The sequence below is a fragment of the Leucopleurus acutus genome, assembly GCF_964270905.1.
Source record: "Leucopleurus acutus genome assembly, chromosome: 18".
Taxonomy (NCBI): Eukaryota; Metazoa; Chordata; class Mammalia; order Artiodactyla; family Delphinidae; genus Leucopleurus; species Leucopleurus acutus.
The window spans coordinates 56,131,667-56,151,234 of record NC_139160.1 but is presented as its reverse complement, the minus strand read 5'-3'; positions in this window follow the sequence as shown (position 1 = coordinate 56,151,234).

The window sequence follows — 19,568 nt, the reverse complement described above, 5'->3', positions numbered from 1 at the left end:
TCCTAAGCTGTCCTTCTGACAATTTATTGCCTAGTACTGCAATGTTTTTATTTTTCCTTTATGCCAAACATAACTAAACAGTTACATAAAGTGCTTTAGCAAAATTTTTTGAAAATGCAAATGATTTACATATACAAAATCATTTACAAATAAGTACATTTCTTTTTGTTTTTAATTTTTCTAACTTAGTACTGTATTTATTTTATTCTTTGTCTTATGGAACTGGCTAGATTCTTTATTGCAAAGATGATTAAAATTGATAATGATGAGCAAGGTATACCTATAGGACTTTAAAGATGTAGGCTTGCAACTGGCATACCATAATTTCTGTCTGTTTCTGTTGGTTACAAGTCACGTGACCAAATCTGAGGTCAAGGTGCAGGGAAATAAATTTCACCTTTTTAGTGGGGAGGACTGGAATCTCACTGGCAAAGATTATGGGAAAAGTGTGGAATGAAGAATTGGGACTGTTAATGCAATCTCCAACAGTATATTTCTTTTTACCAAGTTTTTGAAGATTACTTTTCCATGATTTACCATACAGCAAAGTTTTTACTAGAGGTTGTGGTTTTATTAGATAAATTGTAGTTTTATTAGATAGACTACTATTATATGCTGGTTCCCTAGAAGCAGTTTCTGAGACAAAATTTGGCATTCAGAATATCCTAAGTTATCAGTGCATGTGAGGAGGGTTGGCAGAAACAGGATTGAGTAGAGGTGAACATCAAACTGCAATATGACCCCAACAAACCTTGGGTGACTCAGGAGGGTCCTCTGGAGAGACATATACTATTGAAGTTGTCTCACATAGGGCTCAATGTGCAAGATATTATACCCCTACTGTGATCAGTCATTGGATATGGACTGTCCTAGGGAAGCTGTTCCCTTGGGTTAAGCAGTTCTCTGCACTGGAGCAGACTCTGTGAAGTATCTGAGAGTTGGAGGTGACCTGCTGACAGCGTTTCCAACTGCTGGTGCAGTATGTACTTCCTTAAAGGGGAATCAGAGCAAACCATTTCCTGGTCCATGACACCTGTATCACTTTAAGAAAAATTGTTTTCTTCTCCCAGTCAAATAGGAATGTTACATATCATCAAATTTTTCTTTCACAAATAATACATTTTATCAATTTTATTAAATTATTAGGAAGTCACATTTTTTTCTCCTTTAATCTGTTAATGCAGTGAATTGAATATTTTCTAAAATACATTGAACCTTGAATTCTTGGTACCGACCCAAATTTTTTCTCCCACTTGTATCTTTGAGCGACATTCTGGATAATTTCTTCTTATCCATCTGCCATTTACCCAATGGTTCTCAGACATGTATTAGCTGCAGTTAAGCATATCAAATGAGTTATTAACTTTGGTTATTGTATTTTTTACATATAGGACTTTTTTTCCTCTGCAATTTTTCTCAATAGTTTATCTTTTCATCTAAGCATTTTCCTTGCTTGAACTGCTCAGTGCTATGACTTTCTTGCAGCCTTTGGAAGTAGGGAGGATGTCGGTTTATTACTGGCTCCCTCTCATTCTGTGAATTTAGCCCTTTGTGTCCTAACTTCATGGAGCAGAGAGCATCTTAGAATTCTTCCTTGAATGGACCTTTTTCTTGACTTCCATCTCCCCACTTCCAGCTCCCTGCACACAATTTTGTCAAATATAAAGTTGAGGGTCATCGTTTGGACAAATACTCACAGAACAAACAAGTTTAATTTCTCTGCTCAACATCTGGGGTACTGCTTTTACTTTGATTTTAGACTGGTGTTTTATTAGCTTTTTTGATGATTATTACTTTTCTAATTTAAATATATGATCTGCATTTTCAGTTGTTTTTAATGAGAGGATTTGATTAAGATAGACTTTCCAGCCATATTACTAGAAATAGAAGTCAGATTCATATATGAAAATTATGACCTAAGGATTATAAAACACAAATTCTGTGCAAATAAACTGGTGGAAAAAACAGTAAACCCCTGTATGAAGCTTCCTGTGATTGGGAAAACCAGTAAATTAACATTATACATGAGCTGCTTAGTAGATTCATACACACTTGTGTAAGATATTTATGGGTACAGGTTAGAAATTCAGTTTCCATTTACTTCAAAGAAAGAATTTATTTTCTTTTTTCTCCACATATCAGAGCACTCCTGGAAAGGATTATTCTACATATCTTATGGACCATTGATTTTCAAAAGTAGAGTCTCAAGGTTGTGAGGTTGATTTAATATATCACAAACAGTAATTTTAATCTAAGAATAATAAAAAATAGAATGAAATAGAAAATAACAGAATATATTACACATAGTAAGTATAAGAATTGTATATGATGCTTTTTTTCACCTAGATACAAGAATGTATACTGGCACTTAGGGTAAAAGTAATTCATACTCTGGGTCAAAAAATTTTGAAAGTCATTGCAATAGATTGAAGGAACAGAGTGAATAATAAAAAATCCATTCCACATATCTTGAAGGAAGACAGTAGTTCTTCTGTTTCATTTAAAACTATGGAGAGTAAACCAGTCTGCATTTAAAATATAACAAGCCTATGTTAACATTCTATTATTTAGAATAGTTATAAAGAAATGCAATATACCATGGTGTTGTTTAATCTCAAGTAATCAGGATTTAGATTTTAAATATCTAGATCACCTTTGCTGTCTACCTTTTCTTGATTTTTTACCTCTATCACTATGTAAGCAGTAGAAAGACTATGAAAAACCTAAACATGCAGATTTAGTTTATCAAAAAACCCAAACCAAACATAAAAAATAATAACTTTAGTTTCTGAGAAAATTATAAAACAAATAGGCTCAACAGAGTATTTTTGTACTCTGGGAATTTAAGCAAACAATTTCCGATTATTATAATCAAATGAAAAACTGATAGTAATTGATAAGTTTATACACTATATTTAACATTTTCTAGTCTCACAATTGTTTAATTTTGATATAAATGAATTTTAAGAGAGTCAGAAACAAAGATGAGTGTATTTTCACAGTGATAGATATGATATACTCTGTGTATTTCACATCAGTAGTCTGAAAAGAGCTAGGAACAGCAATTTTCGATTTATTCAATATAAGTAATGACTTTTACTGATTGTTTTGTGTCCATCCCATGCTCTGAACTACATTATATTTGTATAGCAGGTATAAGCACAGTTTATAATTTGTTAGCAGAAATACATCTTGCAATTAGTTTGCTTTAGAGAGCTGACCTCATCAGTATTATCTGGAGAATGCCATCTAACATTGACAGCATTCTCTTAGTTAAAGATAGAAAGCTGTCAAGATTTCCATTAAATTTGTATTCCCAGAGGTTTGTAACTCTGCTTCTAAAAATGCCAGACACATAAACTCAGCATGCAAGGTGTTAGCAAGGTAGTTTATTTTAAAAGGATGACTGTTTATAAACTGTGAAAATGTCTTTCAAGTTTAAAAAGGCAGCAAGGCAGTATGAATATCTACGTAAGGAATCATCTGTATTAATACCACTTTTGTGTTCCTGTCAATCCTGCTGATGTTAAAACCGGAGAAGGATAATGATATAAGTACAGTTGACTGGAAATTTCATAGTGTGCAGACAGTCATTATTGTGTCCTTAGCTGTTCATACATATGTTCAGTAAGCTATTTTTTTTTTAATTGTAAGGATATCCCCAAATCAAGACATCAGAGTGGTTTTGCAGAATCTGAAATGGAACTTATCCTTTAAGAATGAATGGCATAGGGCTTGCCTGGTGGCGCAGTGGTTGAGAGTCCACCTGCCGATGCAGGGTATACGGGTTCGTGCCCTGGTCCGGGAAGATCCCATGTGCCGCGGAGCGGCTGGACCCGTGAGCCATGGCCGCTGAGCCTGCGCATCCAGAGCCTGTGCTCCGCAACGGGAGAGGCCACAACAGTGAGAGGCCCGCGTACCGCAAAAAAAAAAAAAAAAAAAGAAGGAATGGCATAGCTTCACAGAAGCAGAGCAAAGGTACAGACTTTCAATTATAAGATGAGTAAGTTCTGGAGATCTAATACAGCATGTTGACTATAGTTAGTAATACTGTATTGTATACTTGAAATTTGCTGACAGAGTAGATCTTAAATGTTCTCACACACATGCACAAAAGATAACGATGAAAAGAAAAAAAGAAGAAAGTATGGCATATTTTAGTCCTAGATCTAACACTTACTGTCTGCTGGTGGAAATCAAATTAATATGAACATTAAGTACTCAAACTGTAAAGCAAGAATAATGATAATACCTTGCCAAAGATGCATGCACTGAGTTCTGAGAAATAAGGCATGTAAAATTTACAAACTGGAAAGTGCAGCATTAACATTATGACTCAGGGTACTTCAAGTAAGGTGCCTCAACATAGATTTCTTTTACTTTAGTGGGAGGCAGGCTCAGGTACTGATTTGTTGGAGTTCAGTGGTATCTGGTGTGAGCAGCCTAAGGCATTCCCCTTATTCTGGTCTCAATAATTGCAAGAAAGAGAGATTTTTTTCTATTGGTGAATGTTTCTTTCAGAGACACTAATGTCCACACTCATTAACTTTTCAACCATAAAAGTCATTTGGGGGCATCTGGCTAAAATATAGTCACAGTGACGAGATTTATCCTCCTGACTGAAATAACAAAAAAATAAAAAATAAAACCAAACAAACCAAACAAACAAAAAAAACACACAGATCAAAGGTTTCCAAGATAATGGACCTCAATAAATGAAGGAGAGTGAGTCCGTGGAGAATGGAAATAAACAGGGTGAGCTGTATGGTTGGCCTGGCTTATTGACTTGAAAGGGCTTCCAGGCTATAGTGCAAAAATGGGGAACAAAGGCAGAACCTGGTAGTCTCCCTGAGTTAAGGAGGTGAAACTGAGATTTGGGGGAACACAAGGCAGTTACAGTCCACAAGGCACACTATGGGAAATGAGACCAACACAGGGAGAAAAGAACCCCAAAGATTTGAGAGAATCCTTATTAAGTATTGAGAAGAATATTGACCCATGCATTTGTACAATGAGACTACATTGAAGAACCATCCAAGAAGATTATTAAGAATACTCAGAGCTCACATGAGGCCAAGCAAAAGTACATATTCCCATTAGCCAAATTAGAATATCTTAAAATTCTCACAACATTCATAAGTATTTTGCCTCTGTAGTGGGGAATAAATTAGCTCTAGAAAAGAAATTGCTCATATCTACATAACAAATTTTAAAAAGAAAAACCCAAAAGTATCAAACTGTTTCCAAGTAACTTAAGTGTATCACACAACAGTACTCAAGAATACTATGGGAGAACAAAAATGTATAACCTTCAACCAAAGTTACTAGCCTTAAAGAGGCAAGAAAAGGTAACGCATAATGAAAAAAGAATCAGATTGACCCAGAACTTTCACAGATGTTAGGATTGGCATGTGAAAGCAATAAAACAGTTATTAAAACTTAATTTTATTGCATATATTCGGAAACAAGTAGAGACATGGGGGATGTAAAACAAATTCACTAACTGTAGAGATACTAATGCCAACAGCTAAGATGCAATTACAATGGATAGAATAAATGGCAGATTAATTATTGCAGAAGAAAATATTAGAAAATATGAACTTGAAAACAAAGCAAGGGAAACTTTCTAAAAATCAAAAAAGATGTAAAAATCAGTAAAATTGAAAAGAGCATAAGTGAAATAAAATTCTTGAAGGAGAAGGGACAGATTGATAGGAAAAAATATTTGAAGAAATAATGGCAAATTTTTCCAAGTTTGATAAAAACTGTAAACCCACAGATCCAAGAAGTTCAACAAACCCCAAAACAAATTTTGAAGTAAATTGCATCACGGCACATCATGGTCAAATGGCAAAAAACAGTGATCAAGAAAAAATTTTAAAAGTGGCCAGAAGGGTTTCCCTGGTAGCTCGGTGGTTGAGAGTCCGCCTGCTGATGCAGGGTAGGCGGGTTCGTGCCCCGGTCCGGGAAGATCCCACATGCCGCGGAGCCTGTGGGTCCGGAGCCTGTGCTCCGCAATGGGAGAGGCCACAACGGTGAGAGGCCCGCGTATCGCAAAAAAACAAAACAAAAAAAAGTGGCCAGAAAAAAAAACACATTACATACAGAGGAACAAAGGGGAAAAGAAAGCAGATTTCTTGCCAGGACTCTGTATCTGAGCAGATAATGGACCAATGTCTTTTTCTTTCCTTTCTTTTTGCGGTACGCAGGCCTCTCACTGTTGTGGCCTCTCCCGTTGTGGAGCACAGGCTCCGGACGCGTAGGCTCAGCGGCCATGGCTCACGGGCCCAGCCACTCCGCAGCATGTGGGATCTTTCCGGACTGGGGCACGAACCCGCGTCCCCTGCATCGGCAGGCGTACTCTCAACCACTGTGCCACCAGGGGAGCCCTGGAGCAATATCTTTAAAGTACTGAAAGAAGAAATTTATCAACACAGAATTGTATAGACACCTGTAACATCTTTAAATAATGAAAGCAAAAATTGACACTTTCAGAAACATAAAAGTTGAAGGACTCAATCACTGTCAGGCCAGCTCTACAAGAAATGTTAAAGTTATCCTTCAGTCAGAAAAAAAGGTGTACCAAATTTAAACATGGATCACAAACAAGGAAAAAAAAGTAAGAGAAATGGTATTGATGTATAGTTGCTAGCTATATACATATAATTTAAATCTCTTTTAAAATATGAACTACTGTTAAAAATAATGAATTTTAGTGTTAATACATATGTATAAGTAAAGCGTATGCAAACAATACCATAAAATTTGGAAAGGAGGGAAACGCGGTAATATTGTTGAAATGTCTTATGTCATACATCTGATAAAATATTATTTGCATGGGGGTTGTGATAAGGTAAAGATACATATAAAATACAAAGCACTATTGGAATAAAAATAAGAAATGTGGTTAATAAACCAACAATGAAAAACTGAATCATAAAATATAGTGAATCCAAAAGACAGAAAAAAAGGAAAAAAGATTTGGAACAAATAGAAAAACAATAGCAAGATGATAGACTTAACCTAACCATATTAATAACATCAAATGTAATTGGTCCAAAACCCCTAATTAAAGGGAGAGATTGTCAGACTGGACAAAAAAGCAAGGACAAACTTTTCGTTGCCTTTAACATGTACCTAAGATATAAAGAAATAAATAGATTAAAAGTAAAAATATGGGAAAAGTTATAATACAATTTGACTAATCAAAGAAAGCTGGAGTGGCTATATTAATATCAAATAAAATAGATTACAGAGCAAATAATATTACCAGAGACAAAGGAAATCTCTTCATAATGAAAAGGTATGTAAAAGTAATTAAAAATTCAAAATGTTGATGCACCTATTAACAAACTTACAAGATACATGAAGCAAAAATTAATAGAAATGGGGCTTCTCTGGTGGCGCAGTGGTTGGGAGTCCGCCTGCCGATGCAGGGGACACGGGTTCCTGCCCTGGTCCGGGAAGATCCCACATGCTGTGGAGCAGCTGGGTCCCGTGAGCCATGGCTGCTAAGCCTGCATGTCCGGAGCCTGTGCTCTGCAACAGGAGAGGCCACAACAGTGGGAGGCCCACGTACTGCAAAAAAAAAAAAAAAAATTAATAGAAATGTAAGAAGAAATAGACAATTCCACATTGATAGCCAGAGATTTCTATACCTTGTTTCCAGTATTGGTTGAACAAGCAAACAGGAAATCAGTAAAAAATACTGAATAATAATCAAATTGACCCAAGTGACATTTATACAACACTCCACAAAACAGCAGAAGAATACCCTTGTTTTTCTTTTTTCTTCTTCTTTTTCTTTTTTTTTTACAAGTGCACATGGAACATGGAACAGTTATCAATAAAATAAATATATTTTGGGTCACAGAAAGAATATCAGTAACTTTAAAAGATTCTATTTAGACATTTTACAAAACACATTCTATGACCACATGAGATTAAGGAAGTGCCGTAAAAAACTAAAAATAGAACTACCATATGACCCAGCAATCCCACTACTGGGCATATACTCTGAGAAAACCATAATTCAAAAAGAGACATGTACCACAATGTTCAATGCAGCACTATTTACAATAGCCAGGATATGGAAGCAACCTAAATGTCCATCAATAGATGAATGGATAAAGAAGATGTGGCACATATATACAATGGAATATTACTCAGCCATAAAAAGAAACGAAATTGAGTTATTTGTACTGAGGTGGATAGACCTAGAGTCTGTCATATAGAGTGAAGTAAGTAAGAAAAGTAAATACTATATGCTAATGTATATATATGGAATCTAAAAAAAAAAATAACTGGTACTGACGAACCTAGTGGCAGAGCCAGAATAAAGAGGTAGACATAGAGAATGGACTTGAGGACATGGGGTGGGAGGGGGAAGCTGGGGTGAAGTGAGAGCAGCATTGACATATATACACTACCGAATGTAAAATAGCTAGTGGGAAGCAGCAACATAGCACAGGGAGATCAGCTGGGTGCCTTTTGATGACCTAGAGGAGTGGGATAGGGAGGATGGGAGGGAGGCTCAAGAGGGAAGGGATATGGGGATATATGTATACGTATGGCTGATTCACTTTGGTGTATAACAGAAACTAACACAGTATTGTGAAGCAATTATACTCCAATAAAGATGTTTTAAACAAAAATCAACAGACATATCTTTGAGATATGTCTCAAATATTTAGAAAATATTTTCAACTGAATGAAAAATAACACAATATGTCAAAATTTGTTGGCTATTGTTAAAGTATGCTTTAAAAGAAATTTATAGTACAGTATACATAGTAAAAATGCACATAAAGATGCAAGGTCTCATATCAATAACATCATTTATACCTTAGAAAACTAGAAAATAAGGTGCAAATGTAACCTAAAATAAACAGTAGAATGGATATTATAAAAATCAGAGGAGAAATCTATACAACAGAATTTGGAAAAAGAAAAACCAAAAACTCATATTTTTAAGATCACTAACATTGATAAACTTTCAGCTAAACTACCATGAAAATGTAGGATGACACAAATTACTACTCTGAGAAATGAAAGCTATGACATCCCAACATATTACACAATCTGAATGGCATAATAAATAATTATTATGAAATTATTGTAAGTTCTTTAAAAATGTTAGGGAAAACATAGTATGGCCAATTCCACCCAAAGTCTTCCAAAAATTTACAGAAGAGCTTTCCTCAGTTAATTTTATAAGACCTACATTACCCTGATACCAAAAATCATAGAAATAAATTAGATTGAGACAACCAATTACTGTTTCTTTTTTTGAGATATTATTATTATTATTAATTTTTTTTGAATTTTATTTTATATTTTTATACAGCAGATTCTTAACAGTCATCAATTTAATACACATCAGTGTATACATGTCAATCCCAGTCTCCCAATTCATCACACACCACCCCCTCCCACCACTTTCCCCCCTTGGTGTCCATACACTTGTTGTCTACATCTGTGTCTCAATTTCTGCCCTGCAAACCAGTTCATCTGTACCATTTTTCTGGTTCCACATATATGCGTTAATATATGATATTTGTTTTTCTCTTTCTGACTTACTTCACTCTGTATGACACTCTCTAGATCCATCCACGTCTCAACATATGACCCAATTTCTTTCCTTTTTATGGCTGAGTAATATTCCATTGTATATATGTACCACTACTTCTTTATCCATTTGTCTGTTGATGGGCATTTAGGTTGCCTCCATGACCTGCCTATTGTAAATAGTGCTGCAATGAACTTTGGGGTGCATGTGTCTTTTTCAATTATGGTTTTCAATCCCAACAGTGGGATTGCTGGATCATATGGTAATTCTATTTTTAGTTTTTTAAGGAACCTCCATACTGTTCTCCATAGTGGCTGTACCAATTTACATTCCAACCAACAGTGCAAGAGGGTTCCCATTTCTCCACACCCTCTCCAGCATTTGTTTTTTCTAGATTTTCTGATGATGCCCATTCTAATTGGTGTAAGGTGATACCTCATTGTTTTTTGATTGGCATTTCTCTAATAGTGATGTTGAGCAACTTTTCATGTGCCTCTTGGCCATCTGTATGTCTTCTTTGGAGAAATGTCTATTTAGGTCTTCTGCCCATTTTTGGATGGGGTTGGTTGTTTCTTTAATATTGAGCTGCATGAGCTGTTTATATATTTTGGAGATTAATCCTTTGTCCATTGATTCATTTGCAAATATTTTCTCGCATTCTGAAGGTTGTCTTTTCATCTTGTTTATAGTTTCCTTTGCTGTGCAAAAGCTTTTAAGTTTCATTAGGTCCCATTTGTTTGTTTTTATTTCCATTACTCTAGGACGTGGATCAAAAAAGATCTTGCTGTGATTTACGTCAAAGAGTGTTCTTCCTATGTTTTCCTCTAAGAGTTTTACAGTGTCTGGTCTTACATTTAGGTCTCTAATAGATTTTGAGTTTATTTTTGTGTATGGTGTTAGGGAGTGTTCTAATTTAATTCTTTTACATGTGGCTGTTCAGTTTTCCCATCACCACTTATTGAAAAGACTGTCTTTTCTCCATTGTATATCCTTGCCTCCTTTGTCATAGATTAGTTGACCATAGGTGCGTGGGTTTATCTTTGGGCTTTCTATCTTGTTCCATTGATGTATGTTTCTGTTTTTGTGCCAGTACCATATTGTCTTGATTACTGTAGCTTTGTAGTATAGTCTGAAGTCAGGGATCCTGATTCCTTCAGCTCCGTTTTTCTATCTCAAGATTGCTTTGGCTATTCGGGATCTTTTGTGTTTCCATACAAATTGTGAAATTTTTGGTACTAGTTCCGTGAAAAATGCCAGTGGTAGTTTGATAGGGAGTGCATTGAATCTGTAGATTGCTTTCGGTAGCATATTCATTTTCACAGTATTGATTCTTCCAATCCAAGAACATGGTATATCTCTCCATCTGTTGGTATCATCTTTAATTTCTTTCATCGGTGTATTATAGTTTTCTGCATACAGGTCTTTTGTCTTCCTAGGTAGTTTAATTCCTAGGCATTTTATTCTTTTTTTGCAATGGTAAATGGGAGTGTTTCCTTAATTTCTCTTTCAGATCTTTCATAATTAGTGTATAGGAATGCAAGAGATTTCTGTGCATTAATTTTGTGTCCTGTAACTTTACGAAATTCATTGATTAGCTCTAGTAGTTTTCTGGTAGCATCTTTAGGATTCTCTATGTATAGTATCATGTCATCTGCAAACGAAGTTTTACTTCTTCTTTTCCAATTTGTATTCATTTTATTTCTTTTTCTTCTCTGATTGCCGTGGCTAGGACTTCCAAAATTATGTTGAATGATAGTGGTGAGAGTGGATATCCTTGTCTTGCTCCTGATCTTAGAGGAAATGCTTTCCGTTTTTCACCATTGAGAATGATGTTTGCTGTGGGTTTGTCATATGTGGCCTTTATTATGTTGAGGTAGGTTCCCTCTATGCCTACTTTCTGGAGAGTTTTTATCATAAATGGGTGTTGAATTTTGTCAAAAGCTTTTTCTGCATCTATTGAGATGATCATATGGTTTTTCTTCTTCAATTTGTTAATATGGTGTATCACATTGTTTGATTTGTGTATACTGAAGAATCCTTGCATCACTGGGATAAATTCCACTTGATCATGGTGTATGATGCTTTTAATGTGTTGTTGGATTCTGTTTGCTAGTATTATTTTGAGGATTTTTGCATCTACGTTCATCGGTGATATTGCCCTGTGGTTTTCTTTCTTTGTGACATCTTTGTCTGGTTTTGGTATCAGGGTGATGGTGGCCTCATAGAATGAATTTGGGAGTGTTTCTCCCTCTGCAATTTTTTGGAGGGTTTGAGAAGGATAGGTGTTAGCTCTTCTCTAAATGTTTGATAGAATTCACCTGTGAAGACATCTGGTCCTGGACTTTTGTTTGTTGGAAGATTTTTAATCACAGTTTCAATTTCATTACTTGTGATGGGTCTGTTCATATTTTCTATTTTTTCCTGGTTCAGTCTTGGAAGGTTATACCTTTCTAAGAATTTGTCCATTTCTTCCAGATTGTCCATTTTATTGGCATAGAGCTGCTTGTAGTAGTCTCTTAGGATGCTTTGTATTTCTGCAGTGTCTGTTGTAACTTCTCCTTTTTCATTTCTAATTTTATTGATTTGAGTCCTCTCCCTCTTTTTCTTGATGTTTTATCTAATGGTTTATCAATTTTGTTTATCTTCTCAAATAACCAGCTTTTAGTTTTATTGATCTTTGCTATTGTTTTCTTTGTTTCTATTTCATTTGTTTCTGCTCTGATCTTTATGATTTCTTTCCTTCTGTTAACATTGGGTTTTGCTTGTTTTTCTTTCTCTAGTTCCTTTAGGTGTAAGCTTAGGTTTTTTATTTGAGATTTTTCTTGAAGTAGGCTTGTATAGCTATAAACTTCCCTCTTAGAACTGCTTTTGCTGCATCCCATAGGTTTTGGATTGTCGTGTTTTCATTTGTCTCTAGGTATTTTTTGATTTCCTCTTTGATTTCTTGAGTGATCTCTTGGTTATTTAGTAACATATTGTTTAGCCTCCATGTGTTTGTGTTTTTTACATTTTTTTCCCCTGTAATTCATTTCTAATCTCATAGTGTTGTGGTCAGAAAAGATGCTTGATATGACTTCAATTTTCTTAAATTTACTGAGGCTTGATTTTTTTTATCCAGGATGTGATCTATCCATGTGCACTTCAGAAGAAAGTGTAATGTGCTGTTTTTGGATGGAATGTCCTATAAATATTAATTAAATCTATCTGGTCTATTTTGCCATTTAAAGCTTCTGTTCCTTATTTATTTTCATTTTAGATGATCTGTCCATTGGTGTAAGTGAGATGTTAAAGTCCCCCAGTATTACTTTGTTACTGTCAATTTCCTCTTTTATAGCTGTCAGTAGTTGCCTTGTGTATTGAGGTGCTCTTATGTTTGGTGTGTATATATATTTATAATTGTTATATCTTCTTCTTTGATCCGTTGATTATTACATAGTGTCCTACCTGTGTTTTGTAATATTCTTTATTTTAAAGTCTATTTTATCTGATATGAGTATTGCTACTCCAGCTTTCTTTTGATTTCCATTTGCATGGTATATCTTTTTCCATCCACTCACCCTCAGTCTTTATTTGTCCCTAGGTCTGAAGTGGGTCTCTTGTAGACAGCATATATATGGGTCTTGTTTTTGTATCCATTCCACAATCCTGTGTCTTTCGGTTGGAGCATTTAATCCATTCATGTTTAAGGTAATTATTGATATGTATGTTCCTATGACCATTTTCTTAATTGTTTTGGGTTTGTTTTTGTAGGTCCTTTTCTTCTCTTTTGTTTCCCACTTAGAGAAGTTCCTTTAGCATTTGTTGTAGAGCTGGTTTGTTGATGCTGAATTCTCTTAGCTTTTGCTTGTCTGTAAAGCTTTTGATTTCTCCATTGAATCTGAATGAGATCCTTGCCGGGTAGAGTAATCTTGCTTGTATGTTCTTCCCTTCATCACTTTAAGTATATCATGCCACTCCCTTCTGGCTTTTACAGTTCCTGCTGAGAAATCAGCTGTTAACCTAATGGAGTTCCGTTGTATGTTATTTGTCATTTTTCCCTTGATGCTTTCAATAATTTTTCTTTAATTTTTACCAGTTTGATTACTATGTGTCTTGGTGTGTTTCTCCTTGGGTTTATCCTATATGGCACTCTCTGTGCTTCCTGGACTTGGGTGGCTATTTCCTCTCCCATGTTAGGGAAGTTTTTGACTATAATCTCTTCAAATATTTTCTCTGGTCCTTTCTCTCTCTCTCTTCTCCTTCTCAGACCCCTATAATGCAAATGTTGTTGTGTTTCGGGTTGTTGCACAGATCTCTTAGGCTCTGTTCATTTCTTTTCATTCTTTTTTCTTTATTCTGCTCTGCAACAGTGAATTCCACCATTCTGTCTTCCAGGTCACTTATCCGTTCTTCTACCTCAGTTATTCTGTTATTGATTCCTTCTTGTGTAGTTTTCATTTCAGTTATTGTATTGTTCATCTCTGTTTGTTTGTTCTTTAATTCTTCTAGGTGTTTGTTAAACTATTCTTGCATCTTCTTGATATTTGCTTCCATTCTTTTTCCGAGGTCCTGGATCATCTTCACTATCATTATTCTGATTTCTTTTTCTAGAAGGTTGCCTATCTCCACTTCATTTAGTTATTTTTTGGGGGTTTTATCTTGTTCCTTCATCTGGTACATAGCCCGCTGCCTTTTCATCTTGTCTGTCTTTCTGTGAAAGCGGTTTTTGTTCCACAGGCTGCAGGATTGTAGTTCTTCTTGCTTCTGCTGTATGCTCTCTGGTGGATGAGGCTATCTAAGAGGCTTCACCAATTACTATTATACCAGATAAATATAGATTCAAATAATATGAACAATATTTTAGCAAATTGAATCTAACAATATAAATGATAATGTATCATGACCAAGTTAGATTTATCACAGGAATGAAAACTTGGTTTAATAATCAAAATCAAAGTAATTTACCATATTAACAAACTAAACATTAAAAACCATGTGATAATTTCAAGAGACACAGAAAAAAAGTACTTTACAAAATTTGAATGTCTGTTTTTTCTGTAAAATATCAACAACCTAGACATACAAAAGTATACTCTCATCCTGATAAAGTGTACCTATGAAAACCCTATAGCTAATCACAACTTAATAGTGAAGGACTTCCTCCTATCTCTAAGATCAAGAGGAAGACTGAGGTTTTTTTCTCTTTACTTTTAGTGAATATTGTATTAGAGAGTGTACCCATTGCAATAAAAAAGTCACACTAACTATCAAGGAAGAAATAAACACTTGTTGTTCATAGACTACCTGGATATCAATGTAGAAATCCAGTGGATTCTTAAAAAACAAATGAATAAAACTCTACAACTATTAAGCCAATTTAGCAAGGTAGTAATATCAAAATAAAAATAATCATGTATTTTCTATATAGTACTAAGGAGGAATCCAAAACTGAAATTAAAAAGAATATCATTTACAACAAGAAGAAATACATGATATGTTTAGGGCTAAGTATGATAAAAGATATGCTAAACCTATACATTCAAAAGTACAAAATATTGCTGAGAGAAATTAAAGACAGCCTAAATGAATATAATTCTGTTTATGAGGCTGAAAGCTCTATGTTGTTAAGATATCAGTTCTCCCCAAAGCAATCTACAGCTATAACAAATCCCAATCAACATCCTAGCAGGCCGCCCAACAAGTATATGAAAAGATGCTTAACATTACTAGGCATAAGAGATATTCAAATTAAAAACAACATTAGATCTCACCCCAGACCCATTAGGATAGCCACTATCAAAAGAACAGAAAATAGCAAGTGTTGGGGAGGATATGAAGTAATTGAAAACCTTGCACACTGTTGGTGAGAATGTAAAATGGTGCATCCATTATGGAAAAAGTATAGTTGCTCAAAAAATTAAAAATAGAATTACCATGTGACCCAGCAATTCCACTTCTGGATATATTTCCAAAATAATTCAAAGCAGGATCCCAAAAGATTATTTGCATGCTCATGTTCATTGCAGCATTGTTCACAATAGCCAAGAGGTAGAAGCAATTCACATGTTCATCAATGGATGAATGGATAAAGAAAATGTGGTATATACATGCAATAGACTGTATTATTCAACTTAAAATCCTGTTACATGCTGCAACATGAAAGAACCTTGGGGACATTATGCTAAGTGAAATAAGCTGGTCATAAAAGGAAAAATACCATATAATGCCACTCATATAAAATATTTGAATTAGTCAAAATTGTAAAAATAGAAAGAAGAAATGTGGTTGACTAAGGTTGGTAGAGGGAGAGAGAGGGGCAATTAGTATTTAATGGGTATAGAGTTTATTTTGCAAAATGAAAAAGTTTCAGATATCAGTTGCACAAAATGTGAATATATTTAACACTACTAAACTGTAAAGTTAAAAATGGTTAAGATAGTAGGCTCAATGTTATATGTTTTTACCACACACACTCACACACAAATCCTAGCAAGCTTTCTTGTAGAACTTGATACTTTATTACAAAAATTGATATGAAAATGCAAAGAACTTAGAATAGTGAAATCAACTTGAAAAAATATCAGAGTTGGAGATCTAGATAACTACATGATTTCAAGGTAAACCACCTGATTTCAAGACTTATCATAAAGCTACAGTAATCCAGGCAATGTGGTTTCATTCTGAAGAGAGATAAGTAGACTTATGTAGATATAGTCCAGAAAAATATACACATACATATGGAAAACTGATTTTTGACAAAGGTACAATTCAGTGGAGATAAGATAATTTTATGTTTAATGTCACTAGAGTAATGAAAAGTTCATATGCAAAAAATGAGCTTTGAAATATACCTCACACTTTATACAAAAATTAATTAAAATGGAAAGTAAAACTAAATTGAAAACCAAAAACTATAATATTTTCAGAAGAAACTAAAAGAGATTGTGATCTTGGGTTCATTAATATTAAAAATGTTTGCTAATCAAAAGTCACTGTAGAAAGAATGAGAGAACAATCCACAGATGAGGAGAAAATATTTGCAAATCTTATGTCTGCTAAAGGACTTGCATCATTAATATATAAAGAATTCTCAAAAGTCAAAAACTTGTAAATAACTGAATAAAAAATGGTCAAATATTCAAAGAGACATCTCCAAAGAAAATATACAAAAGCAAATATGCAGTGCAAATAAGCACTTGAAATGATGCTTAATATGATTAGTCATAAAGGAAATGAAAATTAAAATGACAAGAAAATATCACTACCTATTAGAATAGCTAAATGAAAAGAATTGACCATACCAAGTATCTGGAGAAGAGGAAGAATTGACATTATCACTCATTGCTAATGAGAATATAAATGATACAGTCACTTTGTAAAGCCTTTTCATGGTTTATTATAAAGTTAAACATATGCCTACCATATGAATCAAATATTCCACTTCTAGATATCTAAGAGAGAAGACAGCACATAGACATACAAAGACTTTCAAATGAATGTTTATTTGTTCTGTTATAGCCTTAAACTGAAAAGTCTAAATGTTCATCAACAGGTGAGTGAAAAATCAAATAGTGGTATATACATAAAATGGAATACTACTCAGCCACAAATAGGAATGAACTAGTGACACATTGCCACTTCATTGATGGACTTCAAAATAATTATGCTGAATAAAGGAAGTCAGTTAAAAGAGAATACATACTCCCATTTATGTAAAATTCTAGAAAATGTAAATCAAACTCTACCGACAGAAAGAGATCTGCGGTTGCTTAGAGATGAGGAGTGCATGTTGGATAGGCAGCTGGGAAAGATTACATGAGAGTCATGAGGAAACATTTTGGGGTGATATATTCATTATCTTGATTGTAGTGATTGTTTCATGGGAGTATATATATGTCAAAATGTGACAAATTGTATGTGTCAGGGAGAAAGCATTTTCCTCTACCCTTCCAGGTTCTTCTGGCTGGTTTAAGAATTATATTGATTAAATTGACATGAGACAGGTGAACAGGAGAAAATTTAACAAAAGTTTAATAATATGTATATATGTGGGAGGGACCCAGGAGAACAGAGTAACTCACCAAAATGGCTGGAGTCCTCACCTTAAATCCCATCTTCAGCAAAGCCAAAAGAGGATGTTGGGGGTAGTGATTTGGGACTTCAAAGGGGAGGAAGGAAATTCACATGGAGAGGGAAAAGCAAGTGTTTGGTAAACAAAAGTTTGCTGGGTCATACAGAGATAGTGGGATGCAGAGTAAACTGATCTCTAGCTCTACCCAGCGGCCCCCAATACTTCTAGCCCGTAGTCTTTACAGACATCTCTGGTGATAGTTCTCCTCTGGGAGCTCTTTATCTAAATTATTTTAGGCACCTAAAAGGGAGGTCAAAGTTTGTTCTTGAGTCTTTAGAGCCTTGATTATTTTCAGCTCAAAATCATCCTCATGCCAGAGACACTTTGGGGTGGCAAATTTTGCTCCCCTACATATGCTTTAATTATATATTTATTTTTGTCAATTATACCTCAAATAAATAAGCAAAAAAATAATAATACAACTCTTCTTATCCCCAAAACAGTCACCCAGGGGAGTAAAATACAATTTCACTTAGGGGAAAAACTTACATAAGTGCTAAATCTGGCTCACATTTTGGATTAGTTTTATTGTTGTTGTTTGCTTGTTTTTGGTGGTATTTTGTTTTTTTCTTTTTACTTCCTCAGTGATGAACTGTAAGTTGAAGCATTCATGTATTTATCTTTGTTTCCTTGCTGTAACAAAGTTTATATATTGTTTCTGGGTAAATGACACTAGTCTTTTATAAAATTTTGTGGTGTATCTGCATTAATTATGTTTATTAGCTTTTGAAAGACTCAACAAGTATTGTGTGTGTGTGTGTGTGTGTGTGTGTGTGTGTGTATTTCCTTGTGAACATGCAATATCATTTCACAAAACCAGAATAAAAGGTAGGAAATGGTGAAGGAAGGAAAAAGGAAGGGAAAAAAGTAGTTGCATTTGCTAAATTTCTGTATTTGGCTAATACAAATTGAAATTTCTTTCAATTAAATGGCAACTTACCAAAAACCATATTTTTCTATATTATGAAAGACTTGGTTTGCTTTTGTTTACATCTTGGTTTATGTATATAACAAAATTTATTATTTTAATAATAACATTTGATATAAATGTATATACCACATTTTATTTATCCATTCATAGTCAATGGACATTTTAGGTTGTCCTAAATTGTCCTTCTTTCCTTTTGTGAATAGCACTGCTGTGAATATTGGTGTACAGATATCTGTTCGAATCCTTGCTTTCAATTCTTTTGAGTCTGTACCCATTAGTAAAATTATTGAATCATATAATAATTCTGTGTTTAGTTTTTTTCTGAGGAACCACCATTCTGATTTCCACAGTAGCTCAACATTTACATTCCCACCAGCAATATACAAGGGTTCTAATTTCTGCACATCATTGCCAACACTTTTTTTCTTATTTTTTTATAATAGCCATTCTAATGGCCATGAAGTGGTATCTCATTGTGGTTTCGATTTGCATTTCCCTAATGATTAGTGATAGTGGGTTAGTTTTCATGTGCTTATTGACCATTTGTATGCTATTCAAGTTTTTTTCCCCCATTTTTGAATTGGACTTTTATTGTTGGGTTTTAGGAATTTTTTTTTATAAATACTATATTAATCACCTATCAGATATGCAATCTGCAAATGTTTTCTCCCATTCTCTGTGATTTGCTGCTTAATAATTGGATCACTCTCAGGCTTACTGTAAAGTTTGCCAAAGTATCTGTTATTTTTTGTCTCCAAACATTGTCTCTTCTGCAGTTCTTCTGGCTCTTATGCTTTTCTCCTTCATTGTTTTTTGTGCATCAATTTAGTTCAGACTCAAATGAGAGGTGAAATTTTGCCACTCTTTGCTCAATCTGATCACATAGCAATAACTTTGGACAGTATGCTTACTATAGAAAGAAGAAAACATAAGTCAAATTTCTTTATAAATTTTACAAG